The sequence below is a fragment of the Rattus norvegicus genome, chromosome 5 (assembly GCF_021556685.1).
Source record: "Rattus norvegicus strain SHRSP/BbbUtx chromosome 5, alternate assembly SHRSP_T2T, whole genome shotgun sequence".
Lineage (NCBI taxonomy): Eukaryota > Metazoa > Chordata > Mammalia > Rodentia > Muridae > Rattus > Rattus norvegicus.
The window spans coordinates 158,930,495-158,949,417 of NC_141538.1; the positions used below are offsets into that span (position 1 = coordinate 158,930,495).

At 51.5% G+C, this 18,923-nt stretch overlaps 1 protein-coding gene across 12 annotated transcripts in view; it reads right to left on the bottom strand.

Moving 5' to 3' along the window:
* Arhgef10l (Rho guanine nucleotide exchange factor 10 like) overlaps positions 1 to 18,923 on the bottom strand; it is a 159,780-nt gene that overhangs the window by 126,929 nt on the left and 13,928 nt on the right. For 4 of the 12 annotated variants that reach the window (XM_087551097.1, XM_087551094.1, XM_087551092.1 and 1 more), the window contains exon 1: positions 14,915 to 15,050. The exons of 3 other annotated variants lie outside the window; for them this stretch is intronic. The gene's annotated coding sequence lies outside the window, so the exon portion shown is untranslated. Of the gene's footprint in view, positions 1 to 9,903; positions 9,985 to 14,914; positions 15,051 to 15,241; positions 15,710 to 18,923 lie in introns of those variants that run through there. 5 more of the 12 variants (XM_087551098.1, XM_087551095.1, XM_087551090.1 and 2 more) reach the window with 3 other exon arrangements.

An 18,923-nucleotide genomic window follows, 5' to 3' on the forward strand; every position in this document is an offset into this window, starting at 1 on the left:
TGGACCCTCACTATGTGCTAACTACACTCTGGGCACTGATAGGACTTTCTTAGTCCTTGCAACAACCGCTATTACTTAAAATAGAGAAACTAAATAGAGACCAAGAGAGGCTGGGACGCTTAGCCCACGACATACATGACAGAAGTAACTGAAAAGGCTAAGGGTCTCAGCTGTCTGACTAGACTCACTGCACATCCCCCACTGTGCCTAGGGCATGAGAGCACCAAGAAGAGCCTAGGAGGAAGGGAGAGAGACTGGACCCCTCAGTTTTGTCTGCATAGCCGGGACAAAATGTAACAGTGGCATTCCCTGCCTCCACAGAGAGCCTAGCTCCTCGGTGTGGCTCAGAGGCCCTGTTCTCACCCATCTGCCGCCCCCACTGCTTGTTGGCATCTCCTGTGGACCAAGCCTTGTGGGAAGATGAAGACAAACGTAGCTTAAGCTTAGGAAAGAGGTGCCCACCTGCCCCACCCCCACAGGCAGGACCCTTCCTCCAATCCAAGGCTGTCCCCACCTCATCTGCCTGGGACCCTCCCACCTCTCTCAAGCCTCAGCCCAGGCTAAAAGCTTCTCATGATGACCACAGGATAGCCAGACACATGCCCTTCTGAGCCCCTGAAATTCAGAGTTTGCTTTGTTTTCTGACCCCCAGAGGGAAGGATTATGCTTCCGCCCTCTGTCAAGGTCCCAGAGGGTCCCCAGCACACACTGGGGGGCCAGAGCGGAGTGGATGGGAGAATGGAGGAGGAAGGATGGATAGACAGGTGAGTAGGTGGGATATGTGGATTGGAGGATAGATAGTGGATGTGTGGATGGATGGGTGGATGGACAGGTGAATGAGGGGACAGATGGATGTGCGAATGGATGGTAGATGGTAGGTAGGTGGGTCAGTGAGTGGATGGAAGTGTGGGTAGGTAAATGGAAGGGTAAATGATGGATGGATAGAAAATGGGTGATATTGGGGTTGGGGATTTAGCTCAGTGGTAGAGCGCTTGCCTAGCAAGCGCAAGGCCCTGGGTTCGGTCCTCAGCTCCGAAAAAAAGAAAAAAAAGAAAAAGAAAATGGGTGATAGGTGAGTGGATGGATGGGTAGGTGGGTGGGTAGATGATAGATGGATGGATGGGTGGGTAGAAGGATGGGGAGTGGATGGATGGATGGATGGATGGATGGGTGGGTGGGAGGATGGATGGGTGGGTGGGTGGATGGGTGGGTGGATGGATGGGTAGGTAGGTGGATGGATGGGTGGGTGGGTGGATCAGTGGGTGGGTGGGTGGATGGGTGGGTGGGTGGATGGATGGGCGGATGGGTGGGTGGATGGATGGGTGGATGGGTGGGTGGATGGGTGGATGGGTGGGTGGATGGGTGGGTGGGTGGATGGATGGGTGGGTGGGTGGATGGATGGGTGGGTGGGTGGATGGATGGGCGGATGGGTGGGTGGATGGATGGGTGGATGGGTGGGTGGGTGGATGGGTGGGTGGATAGGTGGATGGGTGGGTGGGTGGGTGGATGGATGGGTGGATGGATGGGTGGGTTGGTGGATGGATGGATGGGTGGATGGATGGGTGGGTGGGTGGGTGGGAGGATGGATGGGTGGGTGGGTGGATGGATGGGTGGATGGGTGGGTGGGTTAATGGATAGATGAATAAGTAAACAGATGCCTAGTTGCCAGGACAGGTGAATGATCCAGAAGACGAAGGAACAAATGGATGAAGAAATGACAGGAACTCATCAGCAGTGTTTTGGAGCTCTACTCCAATCTGGAACGTATGAGAGCTCATATCCCCAGGTGTCCCCACTGCATCCCAAGTGTTCAGTCTGACTCAGTCCTTTTGCAGATTCTTCTTCCCTACCCTAGCTTAGGCCTCCTCTATGATCACCATGTCTATCACCAACACTGCAGGCTGTGACTGGAGACAGTCGTGTTCTCTAGGGAATCCTTCATAGATCTCAACTAATGTTTCCTGAATGAAAAACAAGCAAATAAACCAAAGAGCCGGGAGCTTGTAAACCGAGACCCAGCCAGGTCTGCTGGCCCGGGGATCTGTATCCCCTTCCCATCCAGAGGCCTCCCTCCCCATCAGTGCAGTACTGGTTCACCAAGGAGCCCCAGGAGGGTGCTGTAGGCAAGGGCAGCTCACAGCAGGGCCTCACAGACTCCCACTCACATGGCAGCCACTCAGGCAAACATTTCTAGCTCTGAGGGTCTCAGCCTTTTCCAAACCGGTCCCTAGACTGCAACCTTCAGACCTACTGAAGAGGCCTCACATGCAGTTTCTGACCTGTGTGGTAGAGCTCTTGCCTGGCATACACCAGGGTGAGAATGAAAGCAGACCCTGGCTCCAACCCCAGTAAACCACGCCCCCCCCCAAAAAAAAACCTCATTTGAAACTCCCCTAATTCCTCTTAGGTGGCTCAGGGATGGGTATTCTTAGCAGACCGCCCAGGGCCCCATTTGACACAGACTAAGGTCAGAATTCTGGCTCATGGATTCTCTAGGACTCGCAACTGTCTGTTCACACCTGCCACCTTTGCAGACACTTGACCTGCCTAGAGAAAATCCCTGGTGCAACTTCCAAACCTTCTAGGAATCGCTGAGTCCTCCCTCCCTCCTTACCCAAGCGTCTGCCCCACCATGAGCCAGGTTGCCCCAGCCATCCCAGACAGGATGAAGTTACACGACCCACCCACGTTCAGGGAAGTGATAGCTGACAAGCAGAGAGCAGAAACAAAGGGGCTGAGAAGGAGAGTCTGTTGATCTCAAGTTGTCACAGCTCATAGGGATGTCCCCAAACTCCACAGGCAAGAGGCGTCAAGAGTCCTGCAGAGTCATGCACGCACACGAGTATGTACATTTGGGGCAACGTCTGTGTCCTGAGAGACGTGACAGGCAACTTACTCACGTGGGGAATGGAGGGAGGTGGAGGTTAAGGGCAAAGGGGAAACCACGGCAGAATAATGCATACGGTAAAGGCTCTGAAGAGTCCTGCAGTGCCAGAGCCTGGTGAGCCAATGAAGACACAATGAAGACTGGCAGAGTGGCAGTCCTGCTGTGGTCAGGGCTAGAGAGTGGGAGAGCCAGGACCTGAGCTCAGTCTGCCTCGAGTCCACCCCGGCAAGAAAGTGGTGTTTCAAGTATTTCTTAGAGAGGACCCAGAGTGTTCCCCAAAGTTAAAGGGCTGGTTACTCCCTGTGCTGTTACTGGGAGGTGAACCCTTTAAGAGGAGAGGTCTAATGGGAGGAAGTGAAGTCATTGGCATAAATCTTTAAAGGGGATATTGGGACCTTAGTCTGCCCCCCTCTCTCCCCTCCCCTCCCTTACCCTCCCCTCCTCTCCCTTCTCTCCCTTCTCTTCTCCTCTCCTCTCCCTCCCTCTCTCTCCCTGTCCTTCCTGGCCACCATGTGATGAGCAGCTTTGTTCCAAGACACACTCTCTATTGTGTAAGCACAGCACTAGGAAGTGGAGGCAGAAGCTTCAAGAGTTCAAAGCCACCCTTGGATATATAGTAAGGTGAAGGCCAGCCTGGGCTACAGGAGATCCTGGTGTTTGTTTGTTTATTGTTTGTTTGGTTTTTTTTTTAATAATGAAGTTGGAGGGCTGGAGAGATGGCTCAGTGGTTAAGAGCACTGGCTGTTCTTCCAGAGGTCCTGAGTTCAATTCCCAGCAACCACATGGTAGCTCACAACCATCTGTAATGGGATCTGATGCCCTCTTCTGGTGTGTCTGAAGACACCGACAGTGTGCTCATATAAATAAAATAAATAAATCTTTAAAAAAATAATAACAATAATGAAGTTGGAGCCAGGCAAGGAAGTGAATTTCTTTAATCCCAGAACTTGGGAGACAGAGGCAGGCGATTTCTGTGAGTTCAAGGCCAGCCCAGTCTATATATAGTGAGTTCTAGGACAGCCATGACTCAGTAGAGAGACCCTGTCTGTCTCGAGAGACAGAGAGAGACAGAAAGACAGAGATGGCTCAGGGGTAAAGAGCACTGGCTGTTCTTGCAGAGGATCCAGGTTCAACTCCCAGCAACTACATGGCAGCTCACAACTGTCTCAAGGTGCAGGGCATCCGGACACCTGCTTCCAGCATCCACAGATGCTGCACACAAGATGCACAGACATGTATTCAGACAAGCTCCCACGCCCATAGATGAAAAATAAAATCTCCTGCCTGGCTCACAAAGAGGAAACTGGAGCTCAGAGAGAAGTTGTGGGCTGGGGGCAAGACTATCCATGCTCTCCTGGGTGGTTAGAAATGAGGTGTGACCCCAGGTGCCCAGCTCCATGCTCCTGACACACACCCTTCCTTCCAAGACTGAGCCTGAGCTGCTGGGATCCCCAGCCTGGTCTACCTGGCCAATTGTAGCCCTAAAACTTTGGGATAAAACTGAACAGACTGGAAGAGACTGGGTGTCCCTACGTGGGTAAAAGCCCTGCCCACCAAGAGCCTACCTTGGTGACTTGTCAGCAGGAGACAACATGCCCGGATAAACAGAGGCTGGCAGGGACCCTCAGGGTTCCGAGGGAGGGCTCCAGAGTCACATGGGACATCCTGCCGTGTTCACTGTGTGACTTTGGGCTGACTGCTCACACTTGGCAGCCTCGTCTGTACAATGAGCCCAAGTCGTGCATATAAAACAACAGAACCAGATGAGCCACAGTGCCCATGGTTAGGACTCGTCCTGTAGGCCATCTTCATGTCACCCCTGCTTTGAGGTTCCAGAAAGGGGGGTAGCCCACAGAGTGGTAGCCACAGAATGGGCAGGGCTCTGAAACCTGCCTGACATCTCTTGTGGTCCCCGAATGAGGTTTGAGCCTGCCATCTCTGAAACACAGCTCCCCGGTGGGACCACCTCCCTCCATGACCTCATATGACCTGGGTTAATCGAATCCTGGACCTGACCCATGTGGTTTTCCGGGACACTCCAAGAAACAGACGCCCAGAAAGCTTTCAATCCGACAGAGTAAGTGGCTCCGGGAAGGCCCACGCCCTGCTCCGCGTCTCCAGAGGCCCCTGAGACTACAAAGACAAGTTCAAGGCTGAAAGATCTGACCTGGGAGAGCCCCTCCCTGGGGTTACTCAACCTCCCGCATCTGCCCCCTGAGAAGGCATCTGTTTCATCTACCCTGTTAGGCTCCGTGACCTTGGGCAGGTTGCTTAACGTCTCTTGAGTCTCTTGAGTCTCTGAAATCTCCTTCATAAAAATAAAAGAACTGAGCAGAGAACACAAGGAAGGAAGCAAGGTTCAGACACTGGGCTCATCATTGGGGGTGGGTCGGGGGTTGTACCAGCTTCAAAGGGCTTCCTGTGTCTCCTGCTCCTCCCCACTCATCATCAGGGCAAAAATTCTAATTGTGCTATTCCCTGACCCAAACACCTGAACGGCCCCCAAAGACCTTCCGGGTAAATCGGAGGATTCCGGTGAGAGTCCTCCAGCAGTATTCCCTTGCTTTCTTACTCCTCCCTCATCTGGGCTAACTCTGCCACTTGACCGCTTCTCTGGGCAGTGTCTTCTCTTTCCCTACGTTGGGTGGAGACCTGTCTGCCTCCCCCAGAGACTGAAGGGGTCTCTATCCTCCTCACCTGGGAATCTCTGCTCTGCACCTGCGCCTGTACCCAGAAGGCACTCACTAAACAGGCGTCAGACACTTGAAAACCACTGCACGCTTCTGGCATTCTCTTGCCAAGACTGAAGGAGGTCACCGAGGTCACGGACCTGCGGGAGAGCCGCCCTTCACACAGCTGGGTGTCCTGGGAGCCTCTCCCTGCTACACAACCAGACTAATTCGCACACCTCTGACTTAGGGCTGAGCTCAGCCCCACACTCTAGAATTGCAGATTGGGTTCCTCGAAGCCAAGCTCCCTTCACAACCCTCACTGCTTCCTTCTGCCCAGATGTTCCACTTAACTCTCACTTTCCACAGGTGCCAATACCACTTAGCTTCCCAGCTAAGCGTGACCTCTAAATGTGCCCTCATCCTTAACTAAACCCTCAGTTTCCCCCCCAAGCCATCCCCCAACTCCCCACAAATTGGCTCACTTTCTGACACTACACCCAACCATGTATACAAAAGAAAGATCTAGAAGTCACCTGACTCCTTTCTCCCTCCCTTGGCCCTCTCTGCATACAGTCCTAATTTGCAATGCTGATTCTATCTCAGACACAGAACCCTGACCCCAAGCTCCCTGCCATAACCTGAACCTATACCCTGGTTCCCTATGGCCCCGGGGAGCCTACAACCTCACCCAGCGACTATGGCAACTCAGGGGGTCGGAGGCAGGTGAGGCACAGAGTACATGTGCCGGCTGGAGTAAGGCTCAAATCTTCCTGAACCCCCACACTGTCTCCATCCATTTATCCCCTCCACTGGCTTGGCACCTATGGTCTCCCTAGCCTGTGTCTGGCCCTCAGCCCTGGATACTCAGGCAAATGCCTCCAAGTCGTGGCTACTCAGTAGAAGAGTCTCAGACTAATGATCTGCAGACAGGCTATCTCTTAACAGATCACAAAAGTTGGGAGGCGAGAACTAGCAGATATCCCCAGGTTGTTGACAGCCTGCCCTGGGAAGGGGCTGTGAGACCTCAGTTTCTCCCATTTTCCTCTCTGGCAAACACTCCCACCAACGCGATGCCATCTGCCATGAGCCCATCGTCAAAGCTTAGTAGGTAAAGGCGCTTGTCACCAAGCCTGTCCACCTGAGTTCCATCCCCAAGACCCAAATAGTAGAAAAAAAGACCTGACTACCACAAGTTTGTCTCTGACCTCCACAAAAGCATCAACACACACACACACACACACACACACACACACACACACACACATACACACACACTAATGTAAAACATAAGTAAAAAGAATGTTACCAAAAAAAAAAAAAGAATGTTACCTCAAAATGTGTCATATGGTGTAAGAATTCTTTTGAGCTTCTGTGCCAACAGGAAGGACAGAAATGTCCTCTGCCTGCTCCCTTCTGTCTAAATGCAGGGCCTACATTTCCCCTGGTGACAGGGACATAAGTCTCTCTCCCCTAAATAGGAAGAAGAGGAATGTTGTCTGTGTAAGAGGCCTACTGGACATTTGTGATAGGCGAATTTGATGCTCAACTGAACAGACTGTAGAGAGCCCTAGCGGACATATTTCTGGTCCACCTACGAGGGTGTTTCCAGATAGGCTGACTGAAGAGAGAAGACAGGCCCCGATTATGGACCACACCATCTCAGGGGCTCAGGTTCTAGACAGCATGAAAAAGGATAAAATTGAACTGAGCACCAGCATCTTCGCTCTGCTTCCTGACTGTGGATACAATGTAACCATCTGCCTCCAGCTCCTGCCGCAAAGCCTTCCCCGCCATGACAGACTGTGCACCACCTGTGAGCCCAAATACAACCTTCCGTCCTCAGGTGCTTTTGTCCCGAGTGTCATCACAAGGATGGGAAGGTAGCTGACATAACCTCACTTCAAAGACATTTCCTAGCCCTTTCCCAGGACTGACCCCCTTCTCCCTTGTCTGATCACTTCAAATTCATCATCCTTTGTTAACCTGGGGTGTTAACTCCTTCAGGGCTCTACTCCCACGTAAAGCCCACCACAACTTTTTAAATTTAACATTTAAAAAATAATAATAAAGATTTACGGGACTGGAGGCATGGCTCACTTGGTAGCACGCCTGTCGAGACCCCACCAGACCCCAGGACTCAGCCCCAACCCTGCATAAAGCAGACATGATGACACACACCTGATGGCCCAGCACGAGGGAGGTGGAGCCCAGGAAATCAGAAGTTCAAAGTCTATAATAGCCAGAAGCTGGAAAGAACCCAGATGCCCTTCAACAGAGGAATGGATACAGAAAATGTGGTACATCTACACAGTGGAATATTACTCAGCTATCAAAAACAATGACTTTATGAAATTCGTAGGCAAATGGTCGGAACTGGAAAATATCATCCTGAGTGAGGTAACTCAATCACAGAAAAACACACATGGTATGCACTCATTGATAAGTGGCTATTAGCCCAAATGCTTGAATTACCCTAGATGCCTAGAACAAATGAAACTCAAGACGGATGATCAAAATGTGAATGCTTCACTCCTTCTTTAAAAGGGGAACAAGAATACCCTTGGCAGGGAATAGAGAGGCAAAGATTAAAACAGACACAGAAGGAACACCCATTCAGACCCTGCCCCACATGTGGCCCATGCATATACAGCCATCCAATTAGACAAGATGGATGAAGCAAAGAAGTGCAGGCCGACAGGAGCTGGATGTAGATCTCTCCCGAGAGACACAGCCAGAATACAGCAAACACAGAGGCGAATGCCAGCAGCAAACCACTGAACTGAGAATAGGACCCCCGTTGTAGGAATCAGAGAAAGAACTGGAAGAGCTTGAAGGGGCTCGAGACCCCATATGTACAACAATGCCAAGCAATCAGAGCTTCCAGGGACTAAGCCACTACCTAAAGACTATACATGGACTGACCCTCGACTCTGACCTCATAGGTAGCAATGAATATCCTAGTAAGAGCACCAGTGAAAGGGGAAGCCCTGGGTCCTGCTAAGACTGAACCCCCAGTGAACTAGATTGTTGGGGGGAGGGCGGCAAGGGGGGGGAGGATGGGAAGGGGAACACCCATAAAGAAGGGGAGGGGGGAAGGGGATGTTTGCCCGGAAACCGGGAAAGGGAATAACACTCGAAATGTATATAAGAAATACTCAAGTTAATAAAAAAAAAAAACAGCAAAAAAATAAATAAATAAATAAATAAATAAATAAATAAATAAATAAATAAAGTTAACAATGCCCATGAGACCAACATTTATAGACTATTTTTACATAGTACAGTGCAATGGGTGCTATTATTATTATTATCATTATTACTGTTATTATTATTTCACAGATGAGAAAAGGAAAACTGTGGAACTGAGTGCTGTGTTTAAGTTCAAGCAATTTCTCAGATCAGTGCCTTGCCTGAGTAATCAGACAGCACAATGTATGCTCTTACATACTTAGAATAAAACTGCCTCCATTTAAAAAAAAAAAAAAAAGAAGTTCAAAGTCACTCTAGGCTAGTGAGTTGAGTTCTAGACCAACATGGGCTATAGAAGACCCTGTCTCCAAAATTTAAGTTAAATTAAAGGCTAGGCTCAACCTAGCATCAGGAGACTGAGGCAGCAAGATACCTATGAGTTGAGGTACAGCCTGGGCTATGTAATGAGTTTCAGGTCAACCTGGACCATAAAGTAAGACCCTGTCTCAAAAAAATATATATCAAATAATCTGCATGGGGCCAGCAAGATGGCTCAGTGGATATAGGAGCCTGCACCAAGCTTGATGACCTGAATTCAATCACCAGGACCAACAAGGAGGGAGACAACTGACTCCTGCAAGTTGTCCTTTGATCTTTACACACTCAACTTAGTATACTCGCACACATACACACACACACGCACACATGTATACACACGCACACACATGCACACAGACACACATGCACACGCACACACATGTGCACATGCACACATGATAGATGATTGATAGATGATAGATACATAGATAGGTAGATAGATAGATAGACAGACAGATGATAGACAGATTCATAAACAGATGATAGACAGATTCATAGACAGATAGATGATAGACAGATAGATAGATAGATAGACAGACAGATGATAGACAAGTAAATGATAGATACATATATAGATGATGGATAGAGACAGATGGATGATAGGTAGATAGACATAGATGATAGATGACAGATGAATGTAATAAAGAGTTCATCGGTAAAGCATCATGCCTTCTCTTTTATTAAACTGACTTTTGACAGTTCAATTCTCTAGCCTCAGGACAGACTCACATTGAAAGCACAGAGCAGTGTTTTTCACCCACATAACCATTACCCTACCTTCCACTCGGCCCGGCACTGCCCTGGGCACCTGTGTTTCTGTGTTCCCCAGCCTGAGCAGTCAGTCCCAGCTTGACCTCTGCTTTATAGAAGGGGAAAGAAAGCAGGCAAATGAATTACTCTAGCGTCCAGCAGTGGGCCCCTCACCTACAGAGCCAGCACAGACCTGGTGCATTGTGGGTTCTACAAAGCCTAGGCAAGGGGGCAAGCAAGTGGCTGCGGGAGGGTGAGACACGCCACTCTGTCCAGAGGTGTCTGGAGCTGGTGTGGTGAAGGGCTATTTTTGGCTTCTTCCAATTTTGTTTTATTTTGTTTTAATGGCCATGAAATACATGTATCATTAAAAGTAAAATAAAGGGATGGCTCAGTGGTTAAGGGTACTGGCTGCTCCTGCAGAAGCCCCAGGTTTGGTTCCCAGCACCCACATGGCAACTCACAAACCATCTGTTACTCCAGTTCTAGATCCCACACCCTCCCCTGACCTCGGCATACACACGTGGTGCACATACATGCGCCTGCACACCCATACACACAAAATAAAATGGATGTTTTAAAAAATAAAAATGATCAGGCATGGGGACAAATGCCTCTTATCCTAGCGCTCAGGAGGCAGAGGCAGGTAGAGCTCTGCATGCTCCTAGCCTGCCCGGTCTACAGAGCAAGCAGCCGGCCAGCCAAGTCTACACAGTGAGACCCTGTCTCAAGAAAAGAAAATAATCAAAACAGAATGAATGCTTGTGTAATGAGCCGCCCAGGGGGGTCTGAGAGGGATCCAGTTGGAGACGTTTTCTCTTCTAAGACTGTTATTTTCCTACTTGATTTAACCATTGTTTTCTTATGGAAATTGAATAAGAGCGGCTTCTGACAGCTCCCTCCCTCCACCCACTTCAGACAATAAAGAAAGGGAAGTGTGAGGAGGAGGGTGATGAAGAGGAGGAAGGGAAGAGGGAAGGGGAAGGAGAGGAGGAGGATGGAGAGTAGGAGGGGAGGAGGGGGAGGAGGAGGGGGGGAGGGAGAAAAGGAGGGGAAGGAGGAGAGGGGAAATCGAGGAAGAGGAAGAGAGAGAGGAGGGAGAGGAGGAGGGTGATGAAGAGGAGGAAGGGAAGAGGGAAGGGGAAGGGGAGGAGGAGAGGAGTAAGAAGAGGGGGAGGTGGGGGAGAAGGAGAGAGAGGAAGGGGAAGAGGGAGAGGAGGATGGAGAGGAGGAGGAAAGTAGGGAAAGGAAGAGGGAGGAGGGAGAGGAGGAGGGGGAGGAAAGGGAAGAGGGAGAGGAGGGAGAGGAGGAGGATGGAAAGGAGGAGGGGGAGGAGGGAGAGGAAGGGGAAGAGGGAGAGGAAGGGGAAGAGGGAGAGGAGGGAGAGGAGGATGGAGAGGAGGAGGGAGGAGGGAGAGGAGAAGGGAGAAAGGGAAGGAGGAGGGAGAGGAAGGGGAAGAGGGAGAGGAAGACAGAAAGGAGGAGGGGGAAGAGGAGGGGAAGGAGGAGGAGGGAAAGGGAGGAAGAAGAAGAGAGAGGAGGAGGGAGAGGAGGGGAGGAGGAAGGGGAAGAGGGAGAAGAGGAGAGGAGAGGAGGAGGGAGAGGAAGACAATGATGAGGAGGAAGAGGAAAAAGAGGGGGGATGAGGAGGTGGCTGTCTCTGTCTTGTGTGTTAATGGCTGGGATTCAGGATGCACACCAAGCAGGGGGCTTCTGGGATGGACTTTCACTGAAAAGCACCAGGGAAGAGTGGATCACCTTAGGATCCCCCGAGGGCCGATGCCCAAGGATCAAGGCGGATCCAGCAGAAGGCCTAACATGCTTTCTTCTGGGATGCCCAGGAAACCCCAAAAACATCCTAGACCTGAGGATGCTCTGTCCCTACTCTGTCACAGACCTGGAGACCCCACCCCCACCCCCACCCCGTTCACCCGATGCCAGAGCCACATGGAAGCCCTGCTGCTTCTGCCACTGAACTTCTGCAGATACTGCCCCCTGGCCATTCCTTCTCTGTACTGTGCTCCACACACTGCTCCACCATAGTCAACCAAAGTGTCCGTGTCCTGATGGTGGCTGTGTTGAAGGACCAGTTTGAACGTCTCTGGAACTTAGCAATGCATTCTGGGTGTTGTCACAAGCCGACCCCAGCAACCACAATCAGGACTCAGACTAGACTCAATAAGCTGTCATTCCTGAACCCCAACCAGAGGTCACAAACCATCCAAAAGCAAGCCAACTCCTCGCCCTCACATGGGCACAGAATCTGTACAGATCGGACATGGTCACCAGTGCCTATGCAGCTTTGGCCAAACGATGCTCTGAATGTTACCATGAGCTCCTGACTTGTCACTTGGACATCTTGCCCTGCTTCTCAATGCTTGGGTCATTCCCCCTGTACCTGGTCAAGCTGCTCTCAATAAATCAAGGCTCTTCATGCCATTCCTCTCCCCTTCTCTTCTGAGACAGGGTCTGGCTAGCCTGAACTCACCTCACAGACAGAGCTAGCCTCAAACTCCCAGAGATCCACTTACCCCTGTCTTACAAGTGTTGGGATTAAGGTTTGCATTACCACACCTGGTGCTAACTCACAATTTTTTAATCTTTGTACATCTGTGTTTTGTGTGTATGTGTGGTCATACGTGTGAAAGCAGGCACGCACATGCTACAGGATGTGTGGAGGTCAGAGGACAACTTCAAGTGTGGTCCTCATCCTGCACTTTGTTTGAGACAGACATTGTTTGTGGCTGTATAGACCAGGCTAACTGGTCTCCAAAAACTTGCCTGTCTCCCTCCACCTCCCACATGGGTTCTGAGGATTCGAACTCAGATCCTTAGATTGGCTTTACCCACTGAGCCATTCCCCCCAGCCTCCCTCGTGATCGAATAATGACTAACAGTCAGCTCCTGAAACTCAGCCACCGGCTCTGCTCTGTGTGCATCAAAACAACGCTAACTCCAGCACAGCACTACCCAGAACGCACTCAACCCAGGACCCTGAAAGAAAGTGGGCCTGCTGACCTGCACTGCGGCAAAGACTAGGATGTTCTCTGGGGACATCAGACAAGAAGCTGGGCCTGCAGGAGTCTAGGGAGATGTCAAGAGAACCCTAGAACACTCACTGCTTATGAGATAGAATCCGCGTGGATGCTGGACCTCTCCAGGACCAGACAGAGACTTATTGGCCCGAGTAGGGCAGGGAGAGAACACAGAGAGGTTGCAAAGGTCAGCAAGGATGCAGTTAGGAAGCCCAACTGGAACCCAGGCTCCTCCGCTAACTTCACCTCAGGCAATCAGTTCCCTGAGGATGCTCGGCTTCCTCATCTGTTAAACATATTGTCTTCCCTGCCTAATTACCGGGGTTGTTGTCAAACAAGAGATAGTGGCTGGCTGTGAACTACAGCAGTTAGTAGCAGTCTATATAACCACCCTTTTGGTCTTTTCAAGTTGATCTAGGAAGAGTATATTTCTGATACTCTGTATCTTCTTCCTGTAGAAGCTTCCAGGGCTGGGAGCTCCGAGCCCAGCCCTCTGACTGGCAGATACTGTATCTGTGCAGAGATCCTTCCTGTTCCCAGGTACCCCAGGAACCCAGCAGCTTTTCCCTGTTCCTTGATTGGTTGGTTGGTTGGTTGTAGAACAAGAGATAGAAACCAGGGCCTTGCACGTGCCAGACAAGTGTTCCACCGCTGAGCTACATCCCAGCCTCTTAAAGTTAAAACTTTAAAGGGCAAACATGTAGGAACCACCAGTTTCCGATATCGGCTACTACGCGCCAGGCAGTGCTGCGGGCTGGTGACCAAGAACAGACATAGCCACTGCATCCAAAGCCTCCCAGATGTAAAGGAGCCCCTCTACTCGAGACGAGAATCCTAAGAGCTTGGGAGAAACCTGCCTGTCTCAATGGAGAGGAGGTTCCCGGGGAAGAGGTGAGGGATGGAACCCATTTGTAGATGAAGCAAGGGTGGGAACGGAGGTATACAGCAGAAGGGAGGGTACCAGCCTCAGGGATGGTGGAGCAGCTTGCAGCCTGATAAAAGGCAAGCCCTGACTGAGCTTTGCCTGAGATCTTCAGGCAGTGCCTCCTCCTCTCTCCTCTGTGTGGAGAAGCCCATGCTGTGTAGACAGGTGGATAGATGGGTGTTTCAGCTCTCAGCCAAGCCGACCGGGCTGGCTGCAGGGCAGGGCCGAATGTACTAATGAGCCTGCACAACCTGCTCTATCCCACACAGCCAAGAGGAACAGATGGGACCTTGGGCAGGCTGGCCAGGGGTTTCCCCATGGGGACTCCAAGGCCTTTGAAGCAAACACTGAGATCGGAAGCCCCTCAGAAATGACCCACCCAGTACCATCTCCCCGCTCTGGGCTGAGATGGGGTCCTCAGACTCTTGGGTCCAAATGACTCTCACCCTCGGGAACACAGAGAGATCCAGCCCCTCCCCCACCTGGCTCCCTCTTACAAGCCACCCCTAAAAGCTGATCGCTGCCATCTAGAGAACCTACTGGACTCAAACCTGTCTTCCAAGGGCTCATACCTCTCACCCATGGCCTGCCGCTGACCCCTCCAACACTCTACTCCTGCGGAAGGCCCGGCTGTCCCGCCTTTGGGCCAGGACTCAAGATGGGAGAGGCTGACTCAAAACAGAAGCCACCCCGTGTTACCTGACTTCATGCAATTCGGAGGGACCCCACAACACCGAATCACAGTGGAGGGATGGGGAAAGTGTGACACAGAGCCGGGGGGGGGGGGGGGATGTCCAGAACAGGGAGAGAGGGAGAGAGGGAGAGAGGGAGAGAGGGAGAGAAGGAGGGAGAGAGAGAGAGAGAGAGAGAGAGAGAGAGAGAGAGAGAGAGAGAGAGAGAGAGAGAGAGAGAGAGGCACAAAGGCCAGTCAGGACTCAGACAGAGGGACACTCAAGGGACACAGAAGGACACGACCCCGAGAGAGACCCGCGCACACAGGGCTGGGGACCTGGGAGACTCGGACACACAAAGCGACCGCCAGAACCCGGGAGCCTGGGCCTGGGCGCCGCGCACTCACCTTCCCCGCTGCTCACAAAGGCTCCGCGCCACCGCGCCTCCCGCTCCCGCCGCGGGCGCCGGTGGCCGGGCCGAGCCCCGCGCCCCTCTGCAGCCCCGGCCCGCGGCCTGCAGCCGCTGCACGGCCCGCCCCGCCCGCCCGGTCCCGGGGCGCGCGGCTGAGGTCACCGCTTAACCCCTGGTGGCCTGGCTTGCACGCAGCTCCCCCAACAGTGATCCCGGAGGGGGCGGGGCTCGGCTCTCCTCTCCCTATATCCTCCTCCCTCTCAGGGAAACTGAGGCTGGGGGTGGAGGGACCCCAGGCGACACAACGGACACACACACACACCTCCGCCTTCCCGGTCTGGCACCGGGCGCCCCTACACACCACTGCGCCGCTCCTCTGCAGCCCCGGGTAAGATTCTGAAGACACCGGGCGCCTTTAAATTCCCCCAGCATGATCTGGAGTTCCCAGTAAGGGGCAAAAGGTGCCAGGGCCTGCCTTAAGGAAATGGAGACCCGGGATGTGTCTCCACGCAGACACAAGGCCCCTTGCGGCTGTCCTACAACCACAGGGGTTGGGTGCAGCCTAGCAGCCTGGACTCTGGTAGCAGCTTGGCAGCCTCAGGTAAAAGGGCTAGGGCTTGCTCAAAGAAAGGTTTCAATATCTTCACGCCCCAGCCTTTGATACAACCCCATTTCGCCGTGACAAAACTGAGGCTCAAAAATGCAAGTCGTCTGCCCAATCCCCCCAGCCCCCAACAAGGAGGAGGTGAAGCTAGGCTTCTAGCCTTGCCTCCTTGCTTGCCTCAAGGCTGCCAAGCGCTGGCTACTCCCTCCCCAGATCCCAGAGAGGGCCTCCGGATATGATGTAGCTAATTACAGTTATCGGGTCACTAATTAAGATTATCCCGTTGTTATTAAACACTGCCAGTTACATCTCTACGTGAGAAGCAATTCACACTCGGGCTTATCAGCAATTACTCCTGGGTTAGCAGTAATATCTGAAGGGTTCAAGTGCAAAGCGGAGGTTGAAGTCATTGTCTAACTGTGTTTGTGACCACAAAGCCAGCAGAAAGGTATTTTGGTGGTGGTGGTGTGTGAGTGTGTGAGTATGTGAGTGTGTGAGTGTGTGTGTGAGTGTGTGGGTGTGTGAGTGTGTGAGTGTGTGTGTTGGCGTTAGATATGTTCCTCAGTCACTCACCACCATCTTTTTTAAAGATTTATTTAGTTTTAATTATGTATATATGTGTATGAATCTGAGAAGTGCCCACAGAAGCCAGAGGTCTCAGATCCCTAGAGCTGGAGTTCCCAGCAGTTGTGAAACTTGCAACATGGGTTCCTAGGAATTAGACTCAGGCCCTACAGGGCCAGTCTCTCTTTCACTCCCTTTGGCCTCTGGAGCTTGCCAGTTTGGCTGGATTGTCTGGCCAGCTTTCTAAAGATTTATTTTATGTATATGAGTACACTATAGCTGTCTTCAGATACACCAGAAGAGGGCATCGGATCCCATTACAGATGGTTGTGAGCCACCATGTGGTTGCTGGGAATTGAACTCAGGACGTCTGGAAGAGCAGTCGCCCTGTCAGCCTGTGTTTTCTGATTCTGATTCTCTTTGTTTTCAAAACACTTGACTCGCTGTGTTACCCTTTCCACCCCCTTGATTCTTTGTTTATTTTTTAAATACTCTCTGTTGCAGCTGGGGAGATAAGCCTATGATTAAGAGAACACATTGCTCTTGCAGAAGACCTGGGTTCAATTCCCAGCTGCCACATGGTGGCTCACAGTCATTCATGGCTCCAGTTCCAGGGGGGCCCAAAGTCTCTTCCAGCTCCCTCAGTCACCAGGCATGCACATGGTGAACCTACATGCATGCAGGCAAAACACTCATAGACACAAAATGAAATAAACCCAAAGAAGGTTAAACACTCTCTGTTTAGGAGAGCTGAGAGGGCAGGAACCAGAGAGACCCAGACCCTGCCTCCTTGGCTCTCACAGGCTCCCACAGTGCAGAGACAAGGCATTGGACTGAACTCTCTGAATTCATTGCTCAGTCCACGACTCGTGTTTGCTGCACACTTGCTACGTAGGCACCAGGTGCCATGGTGGGTAGACGAGAGACTTCTTGAACAAACAGGCCTAAGCTCTGTTTTGGGGGAGCCTCCATGCCGGGGACTAATGTACCATGAAAAACAGAGGAATGTTCCAAAAGGGCAGCAGAGCTGAAAGAACTTCTTCCAATGTTCAGAGTGACCCCTGAGCTTGTAGCACTAAGGGTTAGACCACAGTGTGACTTGAGTCAGAAGCTGTCATAACCAGAGCCCAGCATGGGCCCTGGGGCTCTGTTTTCAATCTTTCAGGATCTGCTCCAAGCTCCTGAATCTTCCATTCCCTTCCAGAACTACACCAAGACCCAGAATCCCCAGGAAGCCACCCTTACACTCTGAACCTGCAGCAGTGAACAGGATGCCACTTGGAACTGTCTCTACCTGGTGATGGTGAACCCTGTGGCCCAGGCACAAAGGCAGAGTCCTATTCCAGGTCCCCCTTGTGCTCCCCTCCTGGAAGCTCTGCACAAGGTAGAAACACACCCAACCCTTGGGGATTTCATGGATTCCAAGTGGGCACCCCCAAACCCTCAGCCATTAAACCCTTGAGGCTCTATGCGGCAAACCGCCAGTGGAGAAAACAGAATAGCTTCAGCTTGCTCTCCCCACAGTCCCTCGCAGTTGCTGTTAACTGGTGGCCAACACTTGATCACTGGGAGCTTGGCCATAAAGAGCCAGGTTGCCAGAACTCCCACTACAGCCAGGAGCCAGTGATGTCAGTTTGTGTTCCCAATGGCCCTGTTCTGCTGGGGACAGGCCTCTTCCGCACAAATATGTTCCCCACCAGCCAACCCTCTCTTCCAGCCCAGTGCACCCCTGACGACGAGGCCCTTCCCCGTGACTTAGCATCTTAGCGTCACTGTCCCTCAGCTCTCCACTTTTGCCATAAAGAGTCATGTCTGGAGTAGTTAGTACATGCTTGACAAAAATATGAGCCCACAGCTCTCACAGGCCGGGCCAACACAGCCTTCTGCCTTCTTCCTCCCTGTCACCTCTCTCTCTCTCTGAACATTCACAGACCTCTTCCCTCCCTCCTCCAGCTCCATATTCTTCTTATTTATTTATTTATTTATTTATTTATTTATTTATTTATTTATTTTTGGTTGGTTTGTTTGAGACAAGGTTTCTCTACATGGCTCTGGCTGTGGCTGTCCTGGCACTCACTGTGTAGACCATACTGGCCTCAAACCCACAGAGATCCCCCCACCCACCTCCGCGCCACTGCCTCTTGAGTGTTGCAATTAAAGGTGCGTACCACTACTCCCAGCATTTCGGGTTTATGAAGCAGGGTCTCACTATGTAGCCCCGGCTGACCTAGAACTCACTATAGAGTCCGGACTGGCCTTGAACTCCAAGATCTGCCTGCCTCTGCCTCCTGAGTGCTGGGCCTAACGTCACGCACTGCCACCCATGCCTGGTTCTTTTTATTATTTTTAAGGTTTTTTTCAGTCGGTGGGATTTTTTTGAGACAGGATCTCACTGTACAGCACAGGCTAGCCTTGAACTCACAACATTGCTTCTACCTCAAGGTCTCCTAGGTGCTACGGTTACAAGTGTGAGACCTTCTGAGCAGCAACCTATGCTTCTAAGATTCTAACATCTCACTGCAGAGATGGAGTACAAGGGATGTCCCTGGCCCTTTGTTCTTGCTGTCTCTGCTCCTGGTTACTCCATGACAACCATGGCACTAACTGCTTCTTATTATTCAACTTCTTTGTTCAGCTTGATTTGATTCAATTGGATTCGAGTTTTTGCTTTGCCTTTTTGCTTTGTTTGAGACAGCATCTCATGTAGCCCAGGCTGGTCTTGAGCTCAAGACCCTCCTGCCTCTGCCTCTTAGACCCTGGGGTGGCCGGCAGTGCTAGCATGCCCTGCTTTGGTGTTTTGAGACCCAACCCTTTTATGTCACCCAAGCTCATCTTG